The sequence below is a fragment of the Thalia democratica genome, chromosome 1 (assembly GCF_965202585.1).
Source record: "Thalia democratica chromosome 1, ktThaDemo2.hap1.1, whole genome shotgun sequence".
Classification (NCBI taxonomy): Eukaryota; Metazoa; Chordata; class Thaliacea; order Salpida; family Salpidae; genus Thalia; species Thalia democratica.
This window is the reverse complement of record NC_139165.1, coordinates 81861968-81869842: the sequence shown is the minus strand read 5'-3', so window position 1 is coordinate 81869842 and position 7875 is coordinate 81861968. Positions and strand designations below refer to the sequence as shown.

General features: G+C 25.6%; 1 pseudogene; it reads left to right on the top strand.

The window, feature by feature from the left end:
- Positions 1–439: 439 nt before the first annotated feature.
- On the top strand, positions 440–6471 carry LOC145840279 (small ribosomal subunit protein eS26 pseudogene; annotated as a pseudogene).
- The last annotated feature ends 1404 nt before the right edge of the window (positions 6472–7875 follow it).

The window sequence follows — 7875 nt, the reverse complement described above, 5'->3', positions numbered from 1 at the left end:
AAACTTGTTTTTTAAACTTTCTAGAGACGTTAAATGATTGAAATGACTGTTTATAATCAAACTATATGAATAAAAATATCATGTACTGCTTAAGTTTTAGTTGTGTTAATGTTTATTTTAATACGAATAAATAAGGTGTAGGTTAATATTTGGTAATAAACATGAGTGTTAAGGTTAAAGTAAATATAACTTAAACTATTTGTTGTTTTCAATGAATGAATTAAGAATATAAAAATAGTTTTTTTTTGTTTTTTTCATACAGTAAACCAGAACATTACTCCATATACCTTAAACAACTAGAAAGTCTACAAATGAACTACAATGACTGTTTTTAAAAAAATCAGAAATAATGTAGTTTAAAAGCTATTAATAATAATGCATGATCTAAGATTTAAAGGCCATTAGTTTTAGAATGAAAAAAGTCTCGTCAGTTTTTTGTTCTGCTACAAAATCATAATTAAAAATTTAAGAAACTATTTTTTTAGCGATAATTGAAACTGTTGGGGTAACAGAGAAAATTAACTATTTTTATTTCTCTTTAGTATAAGTACTTGAACAATTACGAAGATTTATCAGTAAGTGTGTTGCACTATTTTTGTCAAGCGGATTATTATTCTTTATTAAACTTATTTATATAAGAGTTTATTGATATGCCTGTACGACTGTTAAGTGAAAATATTTTTATTGCAAATGTAGTCAGCATGTGTCAAATTAGCAAAAACGTTTTTGTAAAAAAGTTTAAGTCTTTTTCGGGAACAATTTACATGTACTTCAAAAATCATTGCTGTTTGCCTTCAGATTCGACGATTATGAAGCGACAACAATTTGTCCTGGTACTTTTATTCAAAAAAAAAGCATTTTTAAATGTCAATTATTAATTAGTGTTCTAACGGAACTTTTTTTCACACTAATTTCCAGGTGGGTCTCATCTTTACAAAAGGCAACTAACTAATAACTTTTAGTTCATGGTTAAGTATAATAATTTATAAGATTATTAATCGTTACAGTTGTGAAGTATAAAAAATTGTGCATTTTTAGCCATACTATTGGAAATACTTAATTAGTAAAATGTTTATTTGATATTATGATCCGGCCTGATTCAAGAACATTATTTTAAATCCTGTAGACTTCCAAATACTATAGTTATTTTTTGGTTTCTAAATATATTCATTACAAAAACAAAGTAAGTTTACTTTTTAATGTATTATTAAATAAAACTAGTGTCAACTTCAAAAATTTTGGCTGAAAAAAGCATGCTTGAAGTCTTATGTTTAGCTGTATATCACTTTTTTACATACTTACGATAAGGTTTCTCTACGCTAAAATAGGAAAATAAGGAAGAGACCAGTGGCGTCGCGTGGTATTTTTTTTAGGTGGTGCAGAATTTAAAAAAATATCAATTATTTTAATAAAAATATGTTTTTACTGTCAAGTTTGAAAACAACTGAACTATTGCTACACCTGAAGATAAGCTTTGCTTTTAAGGGCATAGGGGGGATGAAACAATTTGATCTTATTTTATGTAGTTTTTACTAAGCTACAAGATGCTTTTTACAGATTTTAAAAATTCAGTATATGTTTTAAGGTATAGCCGGTCAAAGTCAAAGGCAACAAAAGGTTCATAATGGGAGGCACAAACTAAAACAGTGTTTAAAAAAATGTTTTACCCCCCCCCCCCCCTTTATGCCCTTAACATCTACTTTAGAATTATTTTACTGAAATTACTTTATTCAGTTTTGATTTAACTACAAGTCATCTTTTATCAATATAAAAAATTCTTAAAATTTTTGAGATATGGTAATTCACAGTCAGAGGTACAAATGAATCCTTATTTTTATAATATAAACTCAAACAACAAATAAATCAAATCACTAAAATCATATCATTTTTTTTATAAGTTAGCCTCAAAATCTTTAGATGTTTTTTTTATAAAACAAAAAAAAATTGCTAAATTAGATATTTAAAACACCAAGAAAAAAAAAGTTATAACAAAAGTTTTTTTTTTTTATTTATAAAAATATATATTGATACTTAAAAATTTAAAATTTAATTTAAAATTTCTCTTCAACAAAAGTATAAAGTTTAAAAAAAATTAGGATGAAAAAGTTTAATTAAAAATTGTTTTAAAAATGATGGAGAATATAGGTTTTCAGTAAAATTGTATTTTTTGCTGTTTTGGTTTGCTCCTTGTATAATAAACCATTGTACTCTCTGGCTTTGACTGGTTGTAACTAAAAGTTTAATTGGAAATTTCAAGTTTATTAAAGAGTTACTATTAGCTTTCTGAAAAAGTTAAAATAAGAACAACATGTAAAAAAGTGCCTATACACCCCCCCCCCCTTATACCACACTATTTTGCACAATTTTTTTCAACAAACTTTAAGATTTTTATTAACTTTTTTTCTAAATGTAATGTTTTTTGTTGGAGGTTTAAAATTCAATAGTTTTTTAAGGGTATCTTTTCTTTATTTAATATTTATTTGTTTTTCATTTTGATGACAGTATTTTTCTCAGGAGTTCAACTTTTTTAAGTTTAGTTGTGAGGCTGTTGAACTTTTCAAGAATTTTAAAGATAATTTATAAATATGTAACCATTATAGAAGTAAAAGTTTGGTTAGTTAGTTTTCATTTAGCCATAGGGGTAAAACAATTATTTTTTAATTTTAAATAACCTTGTTATTTTCAGAGTAAAAATTAAAACTGCTTTAGTCAGCCTGAATATTTTTCCAATTTGGTCTGTTTTAATTTATCTTGGGTCATCTTGAGTTTTTAACATTTCTAAGTTATCCTGATTATGAGGTAAGGCAACCATGTTTCAACAATTTTATCTAAAATTTTTGCTTTGTTTATGAAAAAATTAAACCAAAAGTTATATAAAGTAGAGGTAGACTAAATTTTCCTAAAATGTTAAACTACTCTAAGTAATCAAAGTTTCTAAATTAAGGCTATTTACTTTTTTTAAATATGTGATTGTTTCAATAATACTATTTTTTATTTAATAAAAATCTAAAATATTTTTCTGTAACAGTGAACTAGAAGTTTATAATAAACTTCTTAATTCTTTTTTTCAGAACTTGAATTTTATTATTTATTTTATTAACTTTATGATAACAATAATCAGTTATAGTTAAGTTTATGTATGCAGATTAAAATAAAAAATCAAAAATTTAAGACTTTGGTGATTTAGGGTTTTTATCTTTTTTTTCAAAATATGCAATTTATGACAAATCTTTTAATAGAAGTGATCTGTTAAATTTAAAAAATCATGTGGGTACATAAACTCAAGTTCAATCCTTTGCAGTAGCTCGCTTTGTTTTTATTTTATGTTTACAATAGCTTGTAGATGATACTTAAACAAGTCCTGTTTTAGGGAATTTTCAACTTAGCTTACTTACCGCAAGATATTGATTTTGCGGTAATTCTTGAAGAAATTTTGCTTTTTTGAGTTCATTTGCGGCAGTCAGCTAAGAGTTTGCGGCAGTGAATTGGGCAAAATGGTCGTTTTAAAAATTGAAGTTTTAAAAGAGATTTCGTTCAAAAAAATAACGAAAACGTTATAGATACTTATTTTTTTTCTTAAAAAATTTCAAGGTGGTGCAGTTGCGGCAGTGCAACACCCCACGCGACGCCCCTGGAAGAGACCACAAAAAACAATTTTTTACTTTACTAACTTTTGCTTAGTGATAAGCCATTTAGAGAATGCTATGGTTACGTCTGCAAGATAAAAACTTTTTTCTGTGTGATCTTTAACAGTTTGAACGAAACCTCGAAAAACATTAGAACATACAAAAATTACACGAGTGGAAAGAAAAACTTTAAATGTACTCATCTGTGCAGCAGCGTAATTTATGGGTAGACACACTTTTTATATAAAGTATTTTCTTTAAATAGACTAAAGCCTTTTCGTTAGCTTAATAAAAACGTAAAAAGAAACAGGATGATGTAAAAAAGTACATGGATTTAGCGCAATACGTTTTTAAACCTGTAGTTTTGTGATAAACCTTTTGTTGTATTCATATAAAAATTTAGTACTTATTTCAAAAATTTTAATCAAAAAATGTAGGCGGAAATTGATGTTAGACTAACATATATTTTCATTACTAAAGATAATTTATTAAATGCACACGTGTCAAAATTAAAATTTGCCGTTTTTACTTGCAATTGGTTAAAAAATCAAAGTTTTAGAAAATAAGTTTAAGATAATAAAAATTTACCTAAAGAAACAAACGATTATGTAACAAAGAATCATTATATATAGATAAAAATGTATTAATTTGGTTTTTATGTTCTTTAAGTGAAATAAAAAACTAGTTCAAACTGTTTAAAATAAATTAAAATAATTTTGAAATAATAACTAAAGATTTAAAGGATTATATTACAATGAAAAAAGAATTATTAAACACTAATGTACAAAGTTTAGATTTTGCTTTAATAAAACGCTAATCCAAACTGATTCAAAGTGTTTAAAAAAGTTAAAGCAGATTATAAACAATAACTAGAGATATAAAAAATTATGTTGCAATAAAAAGTTATTTAGTGGTAAAATTATTTTAACTTAGATTAAATAAAATTAAAATATACTTTAAATCATTATAATTAACAAGCAAATTATAAACAACAACTAAAGAAATGAAGGATTATACAACAACAATTAATAAAATTATATTGTGTTTAGATCATTCAAAGAAGAGTATATTAAGTAAACCTGATAAAGAACAGTCTATGTTTAATGTACAGTTGGTATGATATGCAGGTTAATTAAATAAGTTTGAATTTTTTGAAAATTTAAGTCCAACTCAGGCTAGTTTGAATTTTAGAAAGCTTATAAATTCCTAGGCCGTAACAGCTAATTTAGATTTATTTTCAAGAAACTAAGATTAGATTTTTGTCATAGTTCTTACTTACTTTTGATTTAATTTTAAATACCTTTGATATTTTTTAGTTTTTCCCTGTACAACCATTTAACAAATTTTTATTTTGTTATAAGCTTTACTAAGTATAACAAAGTCAGTTTTCCTAGTTTTAAGTTAATATAAAGTTTAAAAGCATATATTTTTAGCTTAGAGTTTAAATATTGTAGTCCATTTAAAAACTCAAGTTATTAAAAATTTTTGTGCAGAATTAGGTCTATATGTGATTTAATTACTAGGTCTAATTTTCACACTAGTTGTAAAGAATTATTTTGAACTAAAGATTTTTTAAAGTGACATTTTTAAGTATTTAAACTTTTTTAATTGAGTCACCATTTCTACCATCTACTATATATATTGAAAATCTCGTTCTGGCGATTTAAAAATTGAAAAGTTGAAGAACTATAAAAATTAAAATTATAAATTAATTAAGTATTATTAAGTGTTTATAATTGTTTCTAGTCAGTGCTTAAACGAGTTATTCTGATGACATTAATGTTATAATCGTTTAAGTATTTTAAGATTTTTTAGTAAATATTACTTTTATTGTTTGTAATTTTTAATTTAACAAAACATTTAGTGTTACATTACTTACTTGTTTTTTTATATCTTTCTCTCTCTTAAGAAATAAAAGAACCACAGTAGTTAATCATATTATAAGTAATGTAAAATATTCATTGTCAATTTTAGTTATACATTTATTTTCACCAGTTAAACGTTTTTTCTGGTAGTTTCAAAATTTAGATACAAAAAAAAAAAGCAATCTAAGTGTGGTAAATATATTTAGTGGGTGTATTTTGCAGATCTTATATAAACTTTAAGATTTAAGCAAATCTCAGAATGACTCAAGATTAGTTGCAGTTTTTGTAATAAAAAATAGGTTAGTTTAGTTTTTCGTTCAGGTTTTCAGGGAGGTTTTAATGATATTTCTAATAAATTTGCAACTTGTCTTTTTTCAATTTGTGACTTTTACCAGTGCTCAAATTTTTTCAGAACTAGTGAAACGTTTAACTATTGTAAAAACTAAAATGTTTTACTTTTTAAATAAAAACACTTTTTAGCCTCAATTAACCTAAAATTGTAGACACTTACAAATGTCTACAAAACTGCATAAGAAACTTAAACATCTTTCTAAAAGCAGAAAAATTATTATTATTAAAATACACTCGTTGAAAAAGCAATCATTATGACTAAGAAAAGAAGGAACAACGGAAGGAACAAGAAAGGACGCGGTCACGTCAAGTTCGTCAGATGCGAGGCCTCGGGCGCCAGAGTGCCGAAGGACAAGGCGGTGGCGAAGTACATCGTCAGAAACATCGTCGACCCGGCCGGCATGAGGGACTTGTCCGAGGCTTGCGCCTTCGAACAGCCCTACGCCCTCCCCAAAATGTACCACAAGGTGTACTACAGCATATCCGCCGCGGTGCACAAAAAGTTTGTGAAGAACAGGTCACGTGACATGAGGAAGGACCGCACGCCGCCGCCAAGGTTCCGCCCGAGTGAGTGGAAGAAGCAGAAAGAAAACAAGAAGCAGTTTGACCTTTCGAGTAGTTCTAACTAGGAACTTCTAAAGCAACAACTGATTGTTGTTTTTGTGCAAAAGTGTGAAACTATTTTGTTCTGAAACGCTTTTTCGTATAATAAAGGCCGTATAAGTTTTAATTTAGTTTTTGTTATACTTTATAACATATTATTCTAAGACTTTTTTATATTTACTACATACAATTATGCTATATCATCAAAATATTTAAATTTTATTTTAACAAACATTTGTTAACAAATAAAATGGTGTTAAGTATACATTGTCTTACTATTTTTAAACATTATTTATTTACAAATAATGTATGTCTATCTAAATTTAGACTATTTATTATAAACGTATCTTACAAAAATAATCAGCCTGTTTATTTAATTTTGATTGGTCATTTAAACTATTATTTAGACAATTTATAGCTAGGTTTTGTAAAATTTATGTTTGAAAGCTTCTGTAAATTAGCATACGAAAGTTAATGAAAAAAAAACAAAATAGTGTTCATTTAATCTATTGCTTAATAATTCTACTTAAATATACCGAGTTTTAAAAGAGAATAATATGTTTTTTGCTGTTTAAATTCGTTTTAAATAAAAAATGATTTTTTATTTAACAAAAAATCTACAAATTTATTAGTATTCGTTATATTGCCTAAAGTACTTTCAAATTCTTCTTCAGTAGGCAATTAGAACTGATTAATTCAAAATCTTCTTGCATATAAAAAAAAAAAGGATATTATGACGTAACTATAAATCAAGTTTTAAGGTAAACTTTGTTTAAAATGCCTGTCTTTGAAAAGTATTTTAAAACAAAGTTTACCTTAAAACTTAATTTATAGTTACGTCATAATATCCTTTTTTTTTAAACTTTTATATGCAAGAAGATTTTGAATTAATCAGTTCTAATTGCCTACTAAAGAAGAATTTGAAAGTACTTTAGGCAATATAACGAATACTAATAAATTTGTAGATTTTTTTGTTAAATAAAAAATCCTTTTTTATTTAAAACGATTTTGATAAAGATAAAAAAGTCACGAAGAAGAACACACAACCAAGGGAAGATTTGAGATACTTAACACTAAAATATTATTACTGCTGTTTTTTGAAATGATTTACATAAAATAAGTTTATTTTTAAATGTTATGAAAAATAAGGACACAGTCCTTTTATAATCGTGAATTTTTTTAAAGAATTTCACTTGCGAGCTGCATTATACAGAAAAATGTCTAATAAGTCTAGTAGGTTAGTAATTTTATAACTAAACTAAATTCTTCAATTTTAGTACTTTTCGATCAACAACAATTACAAAAATATATTTTTTAACCAGATAACTTAAATTATACAAAACAATGGTGGATCAAAAAAACTAAACCAAAAGTTAATTTAATCAATGTTTACATTGGTAAAGTCAAAACACGTCCCTCGGTACAAACTA